Source organism: Artemia franciscana, chromosome 20 (genome assembly GCF_032884065.1).
Source record: "Artemia franciscana chromosome 20, ASM3288406v1, whole genome shotgun sequence".
Classification (NCBI taxonomy): Eukaryota; Metazoa; Arthropoda; class Branchiopoda; order Anostraca; family Artemiidae; genus Artemia; species Artemia franciscana.
This window is the reverse complement of record NC_088882.1, coordinates 1,312,484-1,335,413: the sequence shown is the minus strand read 5'-3', so window position 1 is coordinate 1,335,413 and position 22,930 is coordinate 1,312,484. Positions and strand designations below refer to the sequence as shown.

Sequence of the window (22,930 nt, the reverse complement as noted above, 5' to 3'; positions counted from 1 at the left end):
TGTTTCCCCATATTTCAAAATCGGGAAAAATTTCTCAGGCTCATAACTTTTGATTAGTAACGATAAACTTGATGACTCTTATACATTTGGAATCATCATCATAAGTTGATTCTTTTGATCTATCTATTGATGTTAAATTTCCGTGTTTTAGAGTTTCGGTGACTATTGAGCCGAGTCGCTCTTTACTTACAGTTCGTAACCATAAACTGTTCGATGCAGGAGATGCATAATCTCTTAGCTCTGGTTAGTACAATTTGACTTAAAAACTGCCTTGAAAACATTTTCATGGACAAATTAGAAAGTTTCTCCTTTAGGCTAGACTCGATGGATCTCCCTTGATCCCAGGACACCTCTTTGTCAGAATCTTCCTTATTAAAGCGTGCCTTTTTTCTCTAGGGGCTTCAATTAATGAAACATTGAAAGGGGGGGGGGTAATATAGTTGTCAAAATTAAGAGAGACGATTCTGGTGTTTGATTTATTTGTCAATGAAAATACCAAAAATATGTAATTTGAGAAACTAGCCGCCCCCTCTATTTGTGTCCCCTGTGTAGCTTCACACAATTACGGCGGTTATGTCAATTCACGAGAAATAAGGCAAGGAGGGCGGGGGTGAATTTACCGTTTTTAATGAAAATATCCCAAAAAATGTATTTTCAATGAAAGTAGTCCGCAAACGTGGTATTTTTTTTCAAGATCGAGGGTGCGGGGAAATGAAGGGAGAATAAAAATTTATGGGCGTCAGCACCTACCCCCTATTGATGTCAATAAATTACGCGGGCTTGGGTTCAAATTAATTTTGTCCAAACTTTTAAGATATTTAACATTGTTGTAAAACTATATAGTTGAAATATCAACTTTCTCTGAAGCATATTTCATTTCTTTTTGTTTTCGTTTTTTTTTTGCATAAGAAAGTGGCACAATGTCAACCATGGCAAATTACGGATGGCCATAATCCATCTAAACGAGTTAATTTAACGTTAAATTAAAGGAAGGACGTTTATTCAGTCACAGTTCAAAAATAAATAGTAAGTAATATTGCGGTTGTTAATATTTTGCTTATTCATGATACATAGAATAAAGGCTTTGTAAGTATGTTAGAATAAGAAAAAAACTATGAAAGTGGACTAATGAGCTAGCAAAAATTGTAAGAATAGACAGGAAGTAAGAAAGAGCAATAATAATAACAATAATAAGTTTATACTTTTTGACAGAATTCGTTGGAAACCGTTGCGATACTTTTGTTTAATATTAAACAAAATTATTTATTTGTCTTCGTATTAAATTTTTTATTAATTATTTATTTATTATTAATTATTTATTTGTCTTCAAAAATTTATTTGTCTTCATATTAAATTTGATTCAACTGTCCAAATTAAATTTGATAGTTTATATTATTAAGTTTAGAAAAAAAAACGTTTTTTAAATGAAAGTGGAAGTGAAGTTAAAACTTAAAATGAATTGAGCAAAAATTAATTGATAAAATAGAAGCTTCAAAATAAGTTATTTCCTTTTTTATGACAAATTTTTTAAAGCAACTTTTGCGCAAAAGAAGTTTTCCAAAGAAAAGTAAAGAGCTACTGCCAAATTGTAATTCAAGCTTATTCATGATACATAGAATAAAGGCTTTGAAAGTATGTTAGAATAAGAAAAAAATTATGAAAGGGGACTAAATGAGCTAGCAAAAATTGTAAAAAAAAGACAGGAAGTAAGAACGAGCAATAATAAGCTTAGTTTTAACCATACTTTTGTTTAAACCAGTCATATTAAATTTAACTTGAACTGATCGAACTAAACTTGATAGTTTTGATTATTAAGTTTCAAAAAAAAAACGTTTTTTAAATGAAAGTTGAAATGAAGTTAAAACTTAAAATGAATTGAGTAAAAATTACTTGATAAAATAAAAGCTTAAAATATGTTATTTCTTTTTTTAAGACAAATAATTTAAAGAAACTTTTGCACAAAAGAAGTTTTTCAAAGAAAAGTAAAGAGCTAAATTAAACTTAAGTCGGGCAGAAATACTGTCAAATTGTAACTCAAGCGTAAAACAAATATAAATCACAAACATTATAAATAAAGCCCAAAACAAAAAATTACAATAAATAATCAAGTCAAACATGAAAGGAATAGGAACTACAACAAAGAGGAATAGGCCTGATGCCAATGTGTCTTTCAAAGATCAGAAAATAATTTGCATTTTACTGAGAACAATTTTTTTCCGAGCTCTGTATTTTATTTACCATAGCATAAACTACAAAATATCACTATAACAACCAATATTACTGAAAAGAACTATTGAAATACAGATTAACAGTTTAATATAAGTTGAAATTCATTCCTGAAAATCCCAACAATTTTGGATTTATTAACGTTATAAAAGAGAACACGTTTCAGCTGAACTCTGTTTCAATTTGAGATACCCTTTTTCAGACTGTCTCAAAGTTTGATCGAATGTCTTTGGGACATGGCAGCTAAAAGGGCTTGGGAGGGGGGCTGGTTGCCCATCAATCATTTCAGACTCAAAAAAGCTCTAAAAAATTCAATTTCGAATTGAATGAACCTCCTTCGATATTTACCAATGGATTTAATGCATGATTTTTAACAATGCAATATCTGGAAAGTGTCTTATGAATGATGAAGGGGTGCTAGAGGGCTAGTTGTAGTGTGACAGGGTGGCGTGAATTAACGTGGTGTACCACGGAGGGTTGGGTTGCGAAAACATGAACCAATGGATTTCATTCGTTATTTTTAATAAGGAAACATCTGCAAAATATTTTAGAATTGATGAGGGTTGCTGGAGGGTTGTGTCACGGATTGGCTTGCGAAAATACGAATCAATGGATTTAATGCTAGATTTTTAACAAGAACATATCTAGAAAAGATCTTTGGAATAAAGAAGGGGTGCTAAAGGGTAACGGAAGGTAAGTAATAGAGTGGCACGGTGATATGAAATAACATAGCGTATCACGGAGGATTGGGTGGCGAAAACATGAACCAATTTATTTAATGCATGATTTTTAACAAGAAAAAATCCAAAATATCTTAGGAATAATGGGGGGAGGGTTCCAGAGTAAGTTAGAGGGTGGCAGTGACTGCTTGGCACGGTGGCGTGAATTGGGATGGTGTATTACCGTGGTTTGTGTTGCAAAAACATGAACCAATGGATTTAAAACATGATATTTTAACACGAAAATATCCTGTAAATGTCTTAGGAATGATGAGGGGGTCACAGAGGATGCCAGAGGGTCAGTAATAGTGTGACTTGGTGGTGTGAATTGATATGGTGTTTCATGTTGGGGATGATTTGTAAAAACATGAATCATTGTATTTAAATCATATTTGATCAAGAAAGATTCTGGCAAAAATGTCTTACGAATTATAATATGTATCACAGGGTGCCACGGACGAGCCACATATTGTCATGATGGCGTGAATTGCTTAGACTAACTTGTTCTACAGCTTAAAGTTGAGATGAATGGTGTTATAAGAATTTATCGGCGGTGGAGGAGCTTAAATCTAACACTAACTCAAAGAAACGAGGTATTTTCGTTAGAGCCTCTCAGAGATGCCTCTTAATATTGCTTAAATTTAACACTAAGAACAACCCTCCCCCTCTGGAATTTCTTGCTAGGGTGAGCTAACCACAAATTGTCACGGTGGCGTCAATACACACAGTCTTGGCTCAATGTAACGCAGTATTTTCATTAAAAGCTATCAAAAATAGCTCTGAGTAGGGCTTAAATATACCTCTAATATCAACCCTCACCCCTGGAATTGGTTGATAGGACCCCCACCTTTCTTTAATTCATGGTCCTTTTCGATTATATTTTATACTCTATAAGTTTTTATTTTTTTGTTTATATCATAATATTGGTTAAATTTATCTCTCATAATAATCCTCCCCCTCTGAAAGCTAAATTTTATTCATAGATAAATACATATATAAATACAAATACAAAAAACATTAACCCCCAACAGAGAGCAGGGCTCGTAAAAAAAAGTTTTACTTTTTGTAGTATTGTACTGTTTTACGATTGTGGCAAGAAAGAGCTTGTTACAATGGGCTAGCCACATATTGTCACGGTGGCGTGAACATACATAGTCTTGGCTCAAAGAAACGTGGCATTTTCATTAAAAGCTCTCAAAAATAGCTCTGAATAGGGCTTAAATATACTATCAATATCAAATAGCTCATAATGGATCAAACTTATCTCTAATAGCAAACCCCCTCTAAAATTGCTTACTAGGAGGGTGGGCCAGCCACGTATTGTTACGGTGGTGTGAATGTGCAGTCTTGGCTCCAAGACACGAGGGATTGTCTCTCAGAAATAGCTCTGAATAGGGCTTAAATTTACCTCTAATATCAACTCTCCCCTCTAGAATTGGTTGCTTGGATCCCTTCCCCTTGTCTGTCTTTAATTCGTACTTAAGGACTAGTTGATTTTTAGTTGGTAGATCTCCTGCTGGCAACATAATTCTTCTTTTTTTTATCCTCTCCTACATTTTAAATTATATAAAAACTGTAAAGCAGTTTAGGGCGAGCTACAAAAGAAATACTTGCCAAAGGTTAAATGGCGCTAGTGATCTTTCTATTATATACTAGCTCCAGTTTCCACTCTTAAGGGTCGGACACACGTAGCTTTTCTAGGAAAATCCACACAGAAATGCAAAGGAAATGGCAACGATTTTAATTTGAAAAGTTTTTTGTTCCGATTTACCGAAATATTATTGAATTTCATCGTGATCATCAAAACAAAATATTCAAAAAATATTCTTCCTGAGGTGTCTCAATCCACAATCGTTTCCTTCTCTTCAGCTGAAAAATAAAAAAAATAAGATGAGATAAATTATGCTACTATTGATAAACTATAGTTGACTATTGGTGTCCATGATATTTAGTTTTAGAGCCATGTTTAGTTGATTGGTTAGATGTTTTGTTTATTGCCCTGGAGAGGGAACTGTTCTTGTACCACTATCATTTTCCCACTTTGCTGCTGAAATCGCTGCCGAAAAAAGTTACCCGTGTCTGGACCTTTACAAGTTACCACACTAGAGCATATAAATTCTTTGCACTATATCTTACAATTTGATTGTAAAATTAGATTTGTGGTTGCATTCCAGAAGTCATTTTATTTAGTATCTGCAAAATAACCAGTTTATTATCGCTTCGCTGACATATAGCTTCTGACGCCCCATGTAGGGCTCTAAAAAACATAATCTGTGGCCATAAAAAATGCAACCATAAGAACATAAAAGGATTGCACTTCATTTCGCAACCTTAGATCCTGCAACAGTACAACAGATGGCACTCTAATTTACCATGAAAATAGGGTTTATTAGCATGGTTCCGTTAGTAATTCATTCGGAATTGTGTGGCAAAGTTCATCAAGTTGATCAGTCGCTCTTGCGCAAGCGCGATAAATACAAGATGCGTTACTAAAGGCCCATTCAAAATGAATTCACTTACACCGGATCCATTCTCATTAACATTTATTTGAGTTTTAGAGCCAGCACCGAAGTTCAAGATATTCGTTCGGAATTCTTCTTCTTCTCTAAGTAGTTATTGGCTTTTCAGTCAAAAAACTTTAACCCCTGTCCTTTTTCTCTATTTATATGAGGTGCGCTGAATTGTTACATAAAGCAACTTAAAAGCGTTTTCTTGTTGGGGCTCCTAGAATTCCTAGCACTGGATAATCATGTTCCAACTATTTAAGGTGTAACTTTTTATGGTGTAAGTTATAATGTATTGACTTGTATATTCATTGTATTGACCTTTCTATTTCATATTTATGTTTCCTTTTATAGATGCTTTAATTGTAGTAACTGCATTAACTTCTATTTTTACTGTATTGACCTTTTTATCTATTTATTTCTTCTTGGATTTTAGCCTTATTTAAGTCTGAGTATGTTTCTTTTCACAGATATTTTAAGCAATATTAGCAGAATAGAGATGTGATCTACATACTAGTGCCAGTGATTTAAGCAAGAACACTCTGTATAACGTCCTAGTACTCTCCCAAGATATCTTAAGTGTTGACGTGGCCTGTGCCAACATTTTATTTGTGTGTTTTTTCAAAGTGACGTGGGTTCATAAGCCCAAACTTCAAAAGAGGATCGCACGTATATGAGCAGTTGATTCGCTCAAACGTCAACTAAACAACAACAACATCATAGTGTATGTTTTGAGTACAATGCTGGTTGTGAGGGCGTGGTCAGTCAGGCTTTTAACTGATGGTGGTTGTTTGAGGCTTAAACTGATGTGGGAATTCGAAAAGGGTATATGATTTCTTCTACTTAATTAGATTATTTGGAGACGCTAAATCATTATCTCCATGCAATTCCAGGACCTGTGGCAACTTGGATCAAAGACCGGACCCTGTATTGCCAAGAAGTGAATCACTGCAAACATCTTTATCCTCTGTGTCCACAAATAGTAAAAAGCCATTTCAGCTTAAAAGCACCATTTGAAAGTCGCAAGGAAAAAGTAATAAAGAAGAGTTCCGAATTAAAGAGAAGGTGCCATCACTATTATGCTGTGGCAACCAACGAATTTTCCTCTTCTTGTTTGATTACCTGGAGACGCTAATTTTTGCATCGGGACTTGATGTGAAAGCAATGTAGTAATGTTCATTTTTTGTGTGTTAATTTTACATGAAGATTTTGCCGTTGTGTTGTTGTAGCCCATTTCTAAGTAATAAAAAAAAATATAATAATATCAAATTTTCCCGTGTAATTCCAGGACCTGGGACAACTGGGATATTGCTCCTTCCCTGAATTGCCAAAAAAAGATCAATCCCCTCTGCCAACACGGTCTTCTTGTTTGAACATTTGGAGGTGCTAATACTCGATTTCCTGACAATTCCAGGCCCTACCGCAGCTGAGGTTTCTTGTAGAACAGTTTCATATTTATCAAGAGCCCTTCCGAGAATTAAAGTCGCCCACGTAGCTTTGTTTCTTCGATAACAATGAGTAAAAAAGGGTGGGACTACCTATCTTCCCTTTCTGACAGGCTCTCAAGGTGTAATCTTATTGGCTAAAAAAAATATTACGATTGACGTAAAAAAAAAAACTTTGATGAAACGATTCGACTGGGATAAAATCTGCAATAATTTTTGCTTGTGTCATTATACAAGCTTATAAATGAATAAAATGTAAATAAATTTTTAGTAAATATAATCTGGATTTAATGAATAAATTCATGGAAGGGTAGTGTTCTTAATAGCCAGAAAAACATCCGAGAATATAACTGGCCTACATCCAGGGCAGTATTCAGGATTTTTTTTTTCCGGGAAAATACATAAAAAAACTTCAAAAAACACCCACAAAATTTGTTTATATTCCTTTTTGCTACGTTTTTACGAGTCGAAAAACTTTCGTAGGGGGGGGGTCAAACCCCTTAACACTCCCTGAAAACGACCTTGCCTACATTGCTATTTTCTTACTGGTGAAGTAACTGCTCATAAGCCTTTTCATCGACCTAACTGTCGCGTTTGGGTTTCCAGATGTCTAGGCTTTTACAGTACTGGAAAAGATACATATATCAAGTTATACTAAGCTAGATTTTGGACTTGAATTATTTATGAACATTTTGCATGCTAACCGTGTCAATTCATTAAAATATATCTATTAAACAGAGTTTGCAATCGCGTCAGTTTGTTTTGATGACCCAATATTTTTTTTTACAGCTTTATTGCGCAACACTTTTTTTTTACCAAGTTATTTTGCCTATTTATGCTAGGAAGGTCTCCGTATAGATTTTTGCAAATTTTTTTTTTCGTCTTTCATAGATGCTTAGGGTCCCCTTTTTTTACTTAGATATAATTGACTTATTTGATAATTGTTGATTAACAAAATATGAGGGTTGCCATTTCAACTAAAGAAACTCTTCGCTCTTATGGAAGAGCAAAAACTGAAATTATTTAATAGAGGATGTACCCCTCTCCCTTTTATATAAGTGAGCAAAGGAGCTCAATGCTCGTGTTATACTTTAAATTTTAATAAGAACTCATTTATGGTCGTAACCTACCATGAATGCTGTCGTCTTAAAAGTGTAGTTGACGACGTCAGGTAACAGAATCAGTCAGGTCTTCTAATACGACGTCGTTTATGGTTGCTATCTACCGTATATGGTATCGCTTTAAAGTGTAGTTGACGACATTAGGTAACAGAATCAGTCAGGTCGTCTAATACGACGTCCTTTATTGTTGCTATCTACCGTATATGGTATCGCTTTAAAGTGTAGTTGACGACGTCAGGTAACAGAATCAGTCAGGTCGTCCAATACGACGTCGTTTACGGTTGCTATCTACCGTATATGGTATCGATTTAAAGTGTAGTTGACGACGTCAGGTAACAGAATCAGTCTGGTCGTCTAATACGACGTCGTTTATGGTGGCTATCTACCATATATGGTATCGATTTAAAGTGTAGTTGACGACGTCAGGTAACAGAATCAGTCAGGTCGTCTAATACGACGTCGTTTATGGTTGCTATCTACCATATATGGCATCGCTTTAAAGTGTAGTTGACGACGTCAGGTAACAGAATCAGTCAGGTCGTCTAATATGACGTCGTTTATGGTTGCTATCTACCATATATGGTATCGCTTTAAAGTGTAGTTGACGACGTCAGGTAACAGAGTCAGTCAGGTCTTCTAATACGACGTCGTTGATGGTTCCTATCTACCATATATAGTATCGCTTTAAAGTGTAGTTGACGACATTGAAGGAAATTAGATAACAAAATCAATTAATTGATTTGGATATTGGGACATTAGGGATACTTAGATTAATTGATTTGGATATCGGGATACATAGGGGTATCGGGTCCCATGTCAAAAGTTGCATGTGTTATATCATCGTGCATATAAAAATACAGTTCTTTTTGGTCAAAAATCGCATTTTATTATAACATTATCTTTTGTTAATTACACAAGGCACTATATTTTTTAAACTTCCTTTCAAAAAAGCTCTATATTGTTCCAGTTCGCCACAAGCCAGGAATAAAAAAAGGATAAAAAAGGAGTACAGTGCTAACCTGATTTCTTTGCTGTTCAAGGTGGAGGGGGGGGGGCTTACAACTTTCCTATGTGAGGTTTTCGATAATGGTAATTCTAATGGTGCAGTTTTCATTTCGATCCAACACCATTTTTCAAAATTTTTCTGTTTAACTTTCCAAATTCACATAACTGTTTTTGCAACAAAATATCACTTATTAGATTTATCAAAACCAAAGTTATCATTCCTAAATCAGCTTCAAATGTAAAATTTTCTCACTCGATAGTTTTGTTAAAAAAGTGTTTTAAAATTTTGGTCACTATCGGCAGTGGTTCGTTCCTTACTAGGTTGCATCTGTCGCTGTAACCGTGACAATCAAAGTATCATAGGCAGCGCTATGGCGCTGCCTAAGTAAAGAGCGATGTGGGCACAGCGTATTATTTGTCCTTTTGTTTTTGGCTTTTGACCAGGGCACTTAGTATCAAAGGAGTTGCCGGGGAAACTTCAAAAAGGAGACATTCAATTAGAAATTGAAGGACTAGTTCCCTTTTCAATAGTCAAAGGTGATTGGAGGGCAACCAACCCCCCTACCACGCCCAACATTTCTCCAAAAACATCCAATACAAATTTTGAGATGGGCGTTTCTTTCAACGTAGTTAGAAGGTATAAAAATTACGTCTTTGAGGATGAAAACCCCCACAGCCCTCGGGGCAAGGGTTGTAAGTTATGCCCTTAGGACATATAAGGTTTATACGAAAAGGGTGATCTTATAAACTTCGGAGGGGCTCATTGGATTGGTCATCAGAAGTTCTAGTGCTCGTTTTAAGATTCAGAGTGATCGGAGGGTTGATAACCTCCCCCTCCACACTTCGTATTTTCCCAAAACGTAACTTATAGAAATTTTAAGATGACCATTTGCTTTCGTAGAAACTTCAAAAAAGGTTAATTCGATTAGAAATGGAAGGGGCCCGTGCCTCTTTTAATAGTCAAAAGTGATTGGAGGGGAGCTAACCTCCCTCAAACACCCACTATTTTCCCAAACCCATCCAATCAAAATTTAGAAACGTTCATTTTGTTCAGCCTGGTCCAGAAATTATGTCTTTGAGGATGACAACTCCTCCTTCGCCCTCGGGGCAAGGGTTGTAAGTTATGCCCTGGGGGCATATAAGATTTTTATAAAAAGGTTGGTCGTATAAGCTTTGGAGGGGCACAGTGGATTAGTAATCTGAAGTTCTAGTATCTTTTTTAAGGTTCAAAGTGATCGGCGGGCGGATACTTCTGCACACACACACACACACCTCGTATTTTCCCAAAATGCATTTGATAGAAATTTTGAGATGGCCATTTGTTGTAGAAGAAACTTAAAAAAAGGCTCATTCGATTGGAAATTGAAAGGAAATTTTTAATAGAGAAATTTATTGCAGGGTATTAAGCCCCCCCTCCTCATGCAAATCATTCCCAGAACACATGTAGTTGAAATTTTTAGATAGGTATTTTGTTCAGAGTAGTTTTGAGGTCTGGAAAAGTATGTCTTTGAGGATGACACTCAACACCCAGAGCCCTCAGCGAAAGGGTTCTAAGTTATTTCCTGAGTGCACACAAGGTTTTTACGGAAAGGGTGATCGTATTAACTCCAGAGAGGAGCCATTTGATTGGAATTCAGATGTACTAGTTTTCTTTTTAAGAGTCAAAGTGATCGGGACAGTGATCCCCCGTGCGTTTTATTTTCCACAAATGCATCTGATAAAACCTTGAGATAGTCATTTGTTCAAAATAGTCCAAAGATAATATAATATGGCCTTTGTGATAGACAGAATCTCCCAGAGTCTAGGGGTACGGGTTGTTAGGGGTATATAAGGTTTGTATGGAAGGAGGGTCGGGTGAACTTTAGAAGAGGCTTATTAGACTTGAAATATATAATTATATATCCCATTTAAAAGTCGAACATGATAGAGAGCAATTAGCCCCCCCCCTCCCTGACATCCATTTTTTCCAAAACAAATGCAGTTGAAATTGTGATATAGCCATTTTTTTTTTACCAATAGTCCAAAAATCTTATAACAATGTTTTTAGAGTTGACACAATCTCCCAGAGCCCATGGGTAAGTGTTCTAAGCTATGCCCAGGGCATATATGGTTTTTATGGAACGGTAGCTATATAAACTATGGATCGGATGGAGCTCATTTGATAGTAAGTCGGAAGATTTAGTGCCCTTTTTAAGAGTCAAAAGTGAACGGAGGGACGTCAGCATTCCCCAAAGCCATTTTTGCTATTTTCCAAGAGAGCTATTTTGTTCAGCATTGTTGACAGGTTCTGTATTGGGGATGTCAACCTCCCCACAGTTTTCAGGACTAGGGTTGTAAGTTAGGCAATAACATATACACATAGTATATGCTATAGAAATAGGTATGCATGTTTGAACTTTACTTTCCAAGAGGACGAAGGGTATTCAGGCAAGCTTTTAAGAGGGTGTTGGGGGGAGTGTTGAACTAAATAAAAACACGTTATGATACGGATTGTCAAAAGGGTACAACACAGGAATAATTAAGTATATTAATTTGGACCATTCAGGAAATGATAAGGGAGATGATCAAAAAGGCAATATTTGCATGTTATCAATACTGATACAACTACTGCCACCACTACTACTATCACACTGCTCTATTTACACTGTGAAATTTAAGTTAAGTTAAAAGACGCTATGTGCATGCACATTGCCAAAATAGCAAATCTCAAGAACTGATTTGGGTATTAAGTTTAAACTTCCAGAGAATACTTAAAGGGGAACATTATCTCACCAAAATGCAATATATGTACACTGCTGCTAATACTACTGTTCCTGCTAGATTCACTGTTACTACTACTACTTCTATTGCAGCTAATTGTAGGGCTAATTGCAGGCATTGAGATGAAAATTTCCAGAAGTATATGAGCATACAGATTGTCAAAAGGACATATCAGCAATGTTTATATAGCTTCCAAGGGGGTAAAAGGGGGGTCAAAAAGGGGTAAAAACAACACTTGCATCATTGCTCTCTTGGCATTAGTATTTTTTTTTTCACGTCGTTAGTTTAACGTTAGGTTAAATGGTGCTGTCCGAATGCCTTACCCCCACCTCCCGTAATGGTCAAATATATCAAATTATATCATTATAAAAACAAAAGATATATGAAGGTTATGAACATATCAGCAATGTGCTATTTTGGCAATGTGCATGCACATAGCGTCTTTTAATTTAGCTCAAATTTCACGTTAATACTGTAAATAGAGCAGTGTGATAGTAGTAGTGGTGGCAGTAGTTGTATCAATATTGATAACATGCAAATATTGCTTTTTTGATTATCTCCCTTAACATTTCCTGAATGGTCCAAATTAATTTACTTAGTTATTCCTGTGTTGTACCCTTTTGATAATCAATGACTAATTGTATTGACTATCAATGACTAATTGTATTTGAGTTGAGACTTTCCAGGATATGATATGAGAGATGTTCAACTGACCAAAAGGCAATAGGTTAATATTACTTCTGCTAGCAGTGCTACCCCTATTCCAAACTATTACTAGTACTATCAATATTACTGCTGTGACTATTACTAGAACTATCCCTAAGGGTATGAAGCTGAAATTTTCAAGAAATTTTAAGGGGGGAGATTATCTGAATCAGAAGACACCCTCTGTATGCAGTTTGTCAAAAGGGTGTGACAGCTATGTCATAGGAACAGTTTGATGTGTGAAGTTGGAACTAGCAGGGCTTGTTGTGAAGGATGTTGAACCAAGGAAATGAAAGTATTTGCATCCTAATGCTACTGCTTCTGCTCATACTACTGATACTGTTACTATTGTTACTACTTCTATTACTACTACTGCCACTAAGGCTTAGGCTACTACAATTAGTTTTACAGCTACTACCCCTCTTACTGCTGTTAAAACTAAGAATATTAAGGCAGAAAATTTAATATAAATAGAAACTGTATGGAACTAAAATCAAAACACACTATACCCGCACATGTTGTCAAGCGGACGCATCAGAAATGCTTCAGGACTTGTTGATGGTCTGTATTAAGCTGAAACTTTCAACGTGTGTTGAAGGATATGTTGAAGAAACCAAAGGTGCTATGCGGGTGCTGCTACTAATACTGATACAATTATTGCTACTGCGCAAGCTAAGAGTATTAAGTGAAGCTTTTAAGCAATTTTTAGGCGAATGTTGAACAAAACAAAAACAAAAACATGAGCATGTGGGCTTTCAAAAAGGTGACAAAGCAATATCTGAAGAACCAATTATATCATCAATTTAGACCTTTAAGGGCAAGTTGTGGGGGACTTCAAACTAGACAGAATGCACTTTATGCATACTTTTAATACTAATACTATAGTTAATGCAACTAATAACGCTAAAGATATTAAGATAAAACTTTTAGGGAATGCTTAGGAGCTTCAATGAAAGGAAAAAAACTGTATGTATGCAGGTTTTCGAAAGGGCATATAAGCAATATCATAGGCATCACCAATCTATAATAGCAGGAAATATCATTGAAACTCTTAAAAAAGCTGAGTAAATTCAAAATTAAAAGTTTTGGTAGCCTTTTTAAGAGTAACAAGAGGTTGGAGGGCAAGTAGCCCTTCTCTTAAGTCCCATCATTTTCCAAACACGTCCAGTCAAAATTTTGAGACACCCATTCTGTTCAGCCTAGTAAAACGGTCCAGCAACTATGCCTTTAGGGATATTAGACATATCAACCCCCTCCCCCACACACACATAATTATAAAATTGGCCCATTATGCTCTAAAACTAAATTTCACTTAAAAATAAATATGATTGCCAATAAGACACCTCAGCAATATATCGGGAACGACTTGGGGTATTAAATTGAAACTTTTGAGGATACTACTATTACTACTTCTGCTCTTACAATTTCAATAAATAAAAGAGTGTAAGTATATCCAGGTTGTCAAAGAGCATAGATAGAATCTTTTGGGAATAATATTAAGTTTTATTTTTAAGGTCAACTTCAGGAGATATAAAATTAAGTTAAAAATACTGTTTGTGCCAGGATTAAAAATTATTGAAAAAGTTTCTCCAACATACAAATAGCAACCCATACTATGGATTCTTATAGAAACAAAACTGAAAAGATATAAAATATTATTTTTTCCAGTTCAATGAAAAAAACAAATTAATTTTTGAAATTTTCTCCACAAAACAAGTTTTTCAAAGAAAAGTAAATAGGTCCATTAAGCCAAGAATGAACAAAATTAACGTCAAATATTCTTCCAGCTACCACAAATCACTATCAATAAATAAATGAAAATCAAAACGACCGGGAATTACAATAAATAGCCGAGTCAAACTCGAAATGAGAAAGAAAAAAATTAACATGAGCAGGGCTGATAACCCCCATACGCTTGAAATATTTTCACTTTTTTTAATTTCATAAATAAGAAATTATCAAAATTTTAAGGAACAAATATCAGTATATGTCAATTCAGCTATCCACTAAATTAAGACTATCCACGGTCATATGTATTTTTGTTATTGTCATTAAAGCGCCATTTTTGTTTTGGTTCACAGTTTTTAGTAAAGCGCATATTTCCGTACAATTTAGAGGCCCTGGTCTCAGATTATCTATTAGGTTAAACCAAATATCTCACTCCTTGCAAAACACAATGGCCAACGTTCTCATTAGCAACATTAGCTATCTAACAAAACTCACCCGTCCTCGCAATGTCATTAGAATTGGATAACGGTCTCCCTGCGCTTGAATTGGAGAACCCTCCGCCAGAGCAATTTCATTGTATAGCGTTAATCTTTAGGAAGTCAAATTACCTGATCGGATGGCTTTTGAGGTTGCAAAATATCGAAGTAAAAAATTTTGCGTAAGCAAATTTCAACATTTTATGGCACAATCCAAAGTTCCTAATATATTTGAATGCATTTTGGTTGTATTCGCCTAGTAATGTTATGCTTTTTTAGAATTTTTTGAAAGTCCTCCACTCAAATCTCAAGGATGAAAACACAAGAAACAGGATTTTTGTCGAACCCAAATACATAAAGTAACTTGCACAAAGTGGAACCTTTTGTGCAAGAAAATGAAGGCATGAGTAAAAAATGAATTTGTGCTTGCTTTTCAATTGGTTCTAGTACTTGTGTCTGGGAAATGGAAACTGACGCAGAATTGCACCAAAAGAATCTATTCTGATACAATTTGGTGATTAAGTCTGACAATTTACCTTAGAGTATTGGCAACGCTGTGGCTCACCCTGGTCAATCTCCTCAATTGTACCAGGGTTGTCGTACACAGCACATTTTTAGTTTTTCGGCGCATTTTTTTCAAAAATAGTGACTGATGAGTAAATCTAAGTAATCAGTATTTTGTACTTCTTTTTAAGTTAAAAAATTTTGAAAAAAGTAATTGTTATATAAATGTCCAATTTCTATACAATTAGTTAGTACTCCTTTGTCAGTTTATCACCAACTACACAAGATAGTACTTTTTTTTCGTCTTTGATTTTCTTTTGATATGCTATTGAATTTCAGAAAGTAAAGTGGCAACACTGACATTCAGTTGACAAGTAATTATGAATTAAATTAATTAAAATGGATTAAAAAAGAACCCTAAGCATTTATAAAAATAAAATAATTATATTGTAGAAATGTACTTAGAGACCTTTTTAGCCTATACAGGCAAAATAACTTGGTAAAAGAAAAGAATAAAAGATGTTGCGCAATAAAGTTGCAAAGAAAAAATGATTGGGTTGTCAAAAGACCGACGCAATTATAATGGATAGAAACGAATGGCATGCAAAATGGTCATAAACAATTGAAGTTCTAAATTTAGCTTAACATACTTCGGTATAGGTATCTTTTCCTGCGATGTAACAGTCAACACATCTGGAAATCAGAACACGACCGATAGGTCAATAAAAAAGTCCACGAACAGTTACTTTATAAATAGGTACTTTTGATTACTAAAATCCCCATTTTACCATTATTTTATTCAATAGAGCCAGATTGTATTTACTTAATATTTGTTTATATTTACATAAGGTTTTATTTATTTAAATGCTTGTTCAATTGCCAAAATTTTCATTTCAGATTTTGTCTCGGTGACAAGATATTATGAACGAGAAAAAAAAGGGGGTTACGTACGTTCATTCTTCAATGTCAAAAAGCAGACTATAATTTTAATAGTTTACTTTTGTGACGTCGTTCCTCGCATTTCCTTTTCTTAGCCAATGAAAAACTAAAAAAAAAACTTCTGATGAAAAAGTTTATGAACAGTCACTTTATCATTGTGTGCTTTTGACTACTAAAAGGCACGAGCTTTGAAGTGCTTTCTCACACGGTTGTATTTGTTTTCTCACACGATTGTTATGTTTACTTTGTCGGCACTTTACTATACCATTGGCATAGTAAAGAGATCGTGGTACAGCAGATCACCAGCAGTAATCACTAAGCTCCTGAAGGGTTTAACTTAACCAATATTGGAATTTTGAATGTGCGGTGCTGTTCTAACATACAAGTCTGATCAAGTAGCTTTGGAGTCAGTCCAATGGCAACCTACAAAACAAATAAAAGGCCTTAATTGCACATCGTATCTGATTTCAATTTCAGAAACTGAAATTACTCCATCATTCTCATCATTCTCAAAGAATGATATCAGCTAGGTGATGCATTGACGACCTCATTGGATGAAGATATCATCCAAATATTGTTTCAATTAGACGGCTCCTCAAAAGCACCCGTCCAGTTCGTGAAACTATATAGGAAGTGTTCCAACACCAGGCTACGAAAACATTTCTTCTCTAAGAGAGTAGTTGGCCTCAGCCTCAGTCAGAACTCCTTCAGCGAGACGACAGTTTCGTCTCCAGTGCTGAAGCTCTTGTGTTATGAATTGACAAGAACTGGTGTAGTAGGCCACAGTACACAAGCCGGAATATTGTTGACGATCTGAGCAACCTTCGTCACTGACTGGTGTTTACGGAGTTCGTCCTTATCGCTGGCAGTTATGATCCAAGGTAATTAAAAGGTAATTGCTGCATGAGCACAAATATTTTGCTTCTTTAGTGCTGTTTGATCACAATAGCCCTTTACAGCCCCATAGAACCTTTAAAACTAAAAGGAAGGGAGATTGTTTGCTTACCCTGATGCTTTTTCTTCTTGTATGGACGGGCAAACCAGATGCATAACTTCCATCGCATAACTTCATCACCAGGAATAAAATTCAGAGACATGTGGTGCGTTGCTGCCGTTAAGACTGACTTCGATGCTGTAGCTGAGACCTAATTTAATACTGCAACTAAGACTGACTTCTATGCTGCAGCTGAGACTTACTTCAATACTGCAGCTAAGACTGACTTCGATCCTGCAGCTGAAACTGACTTCGAGTCTCGTATGACCAAGCAAAGAGTAATCACACAGCACAAGCACAGGGCAGCTTATATGCTGATAAATATTTCTAAGAATATTTTGTACCTCTAAAAGGACACATTACAGGCTAGAAACACAATAAGAAAAAAAAAATGCAATATGATATAATAAGCGAACAGATATATATAACTGCAATTCCTTATTGAACAGTAGTGATGAAGAATTACAATAAGTCATGAAACACAGAACATATCTTACAAAAAATAATAATTAATTTACTAAGTCAGCATAAGAAACAATATGAGTGATTATGAGGTTGTTCAGACTCCGCCAACTAGTTTACTTCTCGGAGTGCACCTGTTCCGCCACTAATTCCACAGTTTCACTACACACTTCTTCTCTGCTCCGTGCACGGTAAAGTTGCGCAACGAGAGGCATATTAAAATTCTAATCTTACTTGTAAAATTGTTTCTGCAAAAATTTTGTAAATTTTAAGTAACTACTGCCATACATTCCAAAGAAACACCGTTTACTTTCTTTCCGCAATCCGACACCTAGACACAATATCAAATATTTTGTCTCCGTAATAAAAAAAATAAGGAAAATTGGGTAAAAACACCTGGGAATGCTGTGCCAAGTAAAGGTGTTTTTTAAGTACCCTTTCCTAGGTGCATTAATTGCATTTTCTATTTCATGCCTCTTATATAGATTTTGGCTGCAGTAACTCTGAAAAGATTATGTCACATAATGTAAATTTTTCAGGAGATTGGATAAAGTGATAAAGCATTTGTGCGATTTTTTTTGTTTTTATTATATAGAGAAATAGAGGGGCTAATTGTGAAAAATTTAGACAGGTAGAATTTAGGCACAGTCAGAAATTTCTATATATTTTGAGACCAAAAAACAGAAGATAAGACGAGGGGCTTGGATAAGTCGATTGGCCTGATTATCGAGGATGGGTTTTGAATCTAATTCTTACAAAAATGGCGTAAAACGTCTTTTGAAATAACACAGCCAATTACCATCCTTTGAACTCATTCCTTTAGGTAATTAAATAAAAAAAACAAGTTTTTTTAAATGAAAGTAAGGAGCGACATTAAAACTTAAAACGAACAGAGATTACTCCGTATATGAAAGGGTCTTTTCCTCCTCGACACCCCGCTCCTTACGCTAAAGTTTTTTATTGTTTTAAAAAGTAGAGTTGCGAGACAGAATCAAACTTTAGCGCAAGGAGCGGGGTGTCGAGGAGGAAAAGCCCCTTTCATATACGGAGTATTCTCTGTTCGTTTTAAGTTTTAATGTCGCTCCTTACTTTCATTAAATAAAAAAAACAAGTTTTTTCAACTGAAAGTAAGGAGTGACATCAAAACTTAAAACGCACAGAAATTACTTCGTATATGAAAAAGGCTGCTTCCTCATCAACGCCCCGCTCTTTACACTAAAGTTTGACTCTTTCTCTCAATTCTTCTTTCTAAAACAGTAAAAAACTTTAGCGTAAAGAGCGAAGCGTTGATGAGGAAGCAGCCTCTTTCATATACGAAGTAATTTCTGTGCGTTTTAAGTTTTGATGTCACTCCTTACTTTCAGTTGAAAAAACTTGTTTTTTTTATTTAATTTCTGAACGTTTTTGAATCAATGCATGTTTTGATTTTGGCTCTCCGCAGAGGAATGATCAAAACGAAATTTGCATATTTTTTTTTGGCTCAATGGCTTTCTCATAATTTTGATCGAATGATTTTGAGAAAAAAAGAGCGGGGGACGAAGCCTAGTTGCCCCCCGATTTTTTGGTTAATTAAAAAGGCAACTAGAACTTTTAATTTTTTACGAATCTTTTTATTGGTAAAAGATTTACGTAACTTATAAATTAGCTTACGTAAAGAACTTTTGTATTCTCATGTTTTTATTACATATATGAGGGGATTCGCCCCATCGTCAGTACCTCGCTCTTTACACGAAAGCTTAAATTTTATCCCAATTCATTAAGAATGACCCCCTGAATCACAAAAGCCGTAGAATAAGTAGTTGAAATTACCGAAAATACTTTAGCGTAAAGAGCGAGGTATTAGAAGGAGGTGAGCCCCTCATATGGGTAATAATTTCTGTTTGTTTTAAGTTTTATTGCTATTCCTTACTTCCAGCTGAAAAAGCTTTTTCACTTTTATTTTTTAATTGTTTTTTTTTTAATAATGCTAGTAAATCCTGCTCTCCCTTCATGGAAATTTTCTTCTCCCATTACAAATTCTCGAAGGAAAGTTCCCCCAGCATATCCCCCTCTTCTCAACCCCTCCCCCAAACCAAAAAAATCCTCCTGAAAACGCCTGTATACTTCCCAATAACCATTACTATATGTAAGCACAGGTCAAAGTTTGTAACTTGTTGCCCCTCCCACGGGGACTGTGGGGGAGTAAGTCGTCCCCAAAGACATAGTTATAAGGTTTTTTGACTCCGCTGAATAAAATGGCTATCTCAGAATTTTGATCCGTTGACTTTGGGAATATAATTAGCGTGGGAGGGGGCCTAGGTGCCCTCCAATTTTTTTGGTCACTTAAAAAGGGCACTAGAACTTTTCATTTCCGTTAGAATGAGCCCTCTTGCAACATTCTAGGACAACTGGGTCGATACGATCACCCCTGGGGAAAAGAAAAAAAAAAACAAAAAAACAAAAAAACAAAAAAACAAATAAACACGCATCCGTGATCTGCCTTCTGGCAAAAAATGCAAAATTCCACATTTTTGTAGATAGGAGCTCGAAACTTCTACAGTAGGGTTCTCTGATACGCTGAATCAGATGGTGTGATTTTCGTTAAGATTCTATGACTTTTAGGGGGCGTTTCCCCCTATTTTCTAAAATAACGCAAATTTTCTCAGGCTCGTAACTTTTGATTGGTAAGACTAAACTTGATGAAACTTATATATTTAAAACCAGCATTAAAATGCGATTCTTTTGATGTAGCTATTGGTATCAAAATTCCATTTTTTAGAGTTTTGGTTACTATTGAGCCGGGTCGCTCCTTACTACAGTTCGTTACCACGAACTGTTTGATTTAAAAAAAACTTGTTTTTTTTATTTAATCTCTGAAAGTTTTTGAATTAATGCATGTCTGATTTTGGCTCTCCGTACATAAATTATTAAAATGAAATTTGCATATTAATTCTTTTTTTGGCTAAATGGCTTTCTCTTAGTTTTGATCAGACGATTTTGAGAAATAAGGGTTGGGGAAGGAGGTCTAGTTTCCCTCCAATTTTTCGGTCACTTAAAAAGGCAACTAGATCTTTTAATTTTTAACGAACGTTTTTATTAGTAAAAAAAATAGGTAACTTAAGAGTTAACTTACGTAACAAACTTTTATATTCTTATATTTTTGATTATATATATGAGGGGGTTGGTCCCCTCATTAATACCTCGCTCTTCACACTAAATCTTGTTTTATCCCAATTCTTTAAGAATGACCCCTGAATCAGAAAGGCCGTAGAATAAATAGTTGAAATTATTAAAAAAAATTTTAGCATAGAGAGCGAAGTATTTATCTCCTCCTAAATACCTCGCTCTTTATGCTAAAGTATTTTTAGAACCCCTCATATGCGTAATAATCTCTGTTCGTTTTAAGTTTTAATGCTTCTCCTTACTTTCAATTGAAAAAACTTTTTAATGTTTATATTTTCATTGTTTTTTTTTTTATAGTAATGCTAGAAAGTCCTGCGCCCTTTTCATTGAATTTCTCTTCCCCCATGAAATATTCCTCCAAGGAAAGATCCTCCCATATAGCCCCCTCCCCTGAACCCTACACCCAAACCAAAAAAATCCCCCTGATAACGTCGGTACACTTCCCAGTAACCATTACTGTATGTAAACACTGGTCAAAGTTTGTAACTTGCAGCCCCTCCCCCAGGGACTGTGGGGGGTAAGTCATCCCCAAAAACATAGTTATTATGGTTTTCGACTATGCGGAACAAAATGGCTATCTCAAAATTTTGATCTGTTGAATTTGGGAAAAAAATGAGCGTGGGAGGGGGCCTAGGTGCCCTCCAATTTTTTTGGTCACTTAAAAAGGGCACTCGAACTTTTCATTTCCGTTAGAATGAGTCCTCTTGCAACACTCTAGGACCACGTGGTCGATACGATGAACCCTGGGAAAAAAAAACAAGAGCTAAGAGCTCATATGGCACTTGTGACGAGGTCGGAAGAGCCGAGAGCTCATATGGTACGAGGTCGGAAGAGCCAAGAGCCAAGAGCTCATTTGGCACTTGTGAGAAGGTCAGAACCTAAAGTTAAACTTTATAGCACAAGATCCTTCTAAATATCAAATTTCATTAAGATCTGGTCACCCTTTCGTAAGTTACAAATACCTCAATTTTCAAAATTACCTCCCCCCTCCCAATTCCACCAAAGAGAGCAGATCCGGTCCAGTTATGTCAGTCACGTATCTTAGACAGGTTTCTATTCTTCCCATCCAGTTTCATCCTGATCTCACCGCTTTAAGTATTTTCTAAGATTTCCGGTCCCCCCAACTGCCCCCCCCCAATTACATTTGATCCGGTTGAGATTTAAAATAAGATATCAGAGTTACGAGGTCCTTCTAAATATGAAGTTTCATGAAGATCCGATCACTCCTTCGTAAGTTAAAAATACGCTATTTTTCTTATTTTTCAGAATTACCCCCCCCCCCCCGCAATTGAGCGGATCCGTTCTAATTATGTAAATTACGTATGCAAGACTTTTGCTTATTTTTCCAACCAAGTTTCATCCCAATCCCTCCAATCTAAGCGTTTCCCATCATTTTAGGTCTCCCCACCCCAAACTTCCCCCAATGTCACCAGATCCGGTCAGGATTTAAAATAAGAGCTTTGAGCCACGATATCCTTCTAAAAATCAAATTTCATGGAGATCCAATCACCCGTTCGTAAGTTAAAAATACCTCATTTTTTCTAATTTTTCAGAATTACCCCCCCCCAACTACCCCAAAGAGAGTGGATCCGTTCCGTTTATGTCAATCATCTATCTAGGACTTGTGTTTATTTTTCCCACCATGTTTCATCCCGATCCCTCCACTCTAAGTGTTTTCCAAGTTTTAGGTTCCCCCTCCCAACTCCCCGCCCCCATCACAAGATCTGGTCGGGATTTAAAATAAGAGCTCTAAGACACGATATCCTTCTAAACATCAAATTTCATTGAGATCCGATCACCCGTTCGCAAGTTGAAAATACCTCATTTTTCTAATTTTTAAGACTTACTCCCCCCCCCCAACTACCCCAAAGAGAACAAATAAGTTCCGATTATGTCAATCATGTATCTAGGACTTGCGCTTATTTTTCCCATCAAGTTTCATCCCGATCCCTCTACTCTAAGTGTTTTCCAAGATTTTAGGTTTCCCCCCTCCAACTCCCCCCAATGTCATCAGACCCAGTCGGGATTTAAAATAAGAGCTCTGAGACACAATGTCATTCCAAACATCAAATTTCATTAAGATCCAATCACCCGCTCATAAGTTAAAAATACTTCATTTTTTCTATTTTTCCGAATTAACCGGCCCCTACTCCCCCCCCAGATGGTCAAATCGGGAAAAC

The 22,930-nt window shown here is 35.7% G+C and overlaps 1 long non-coding RNA gene across 1 annotated transcript; it reads right to left on the bottom strand.

The window, feature by feature from the left end:
• Positions 1-4,670: 4,670 nt before the first annotated feature.
• Positions 4,671-17,964, bottom strand: LOC136040217 (uncharacterized). The gene is made up of 2 exons (XR_010620641.1): positions 17,139-17,964; positions 4,671-4,814 (listed from the first exon to the last, which is right to left on the bottom strand). It is a non-coding gene; the product is annotated as an uncharacterized LOC136040217 (long non-coding RNA).
• Positions 17,965-22,930: the final 4,966 nt, after the last annotated feature.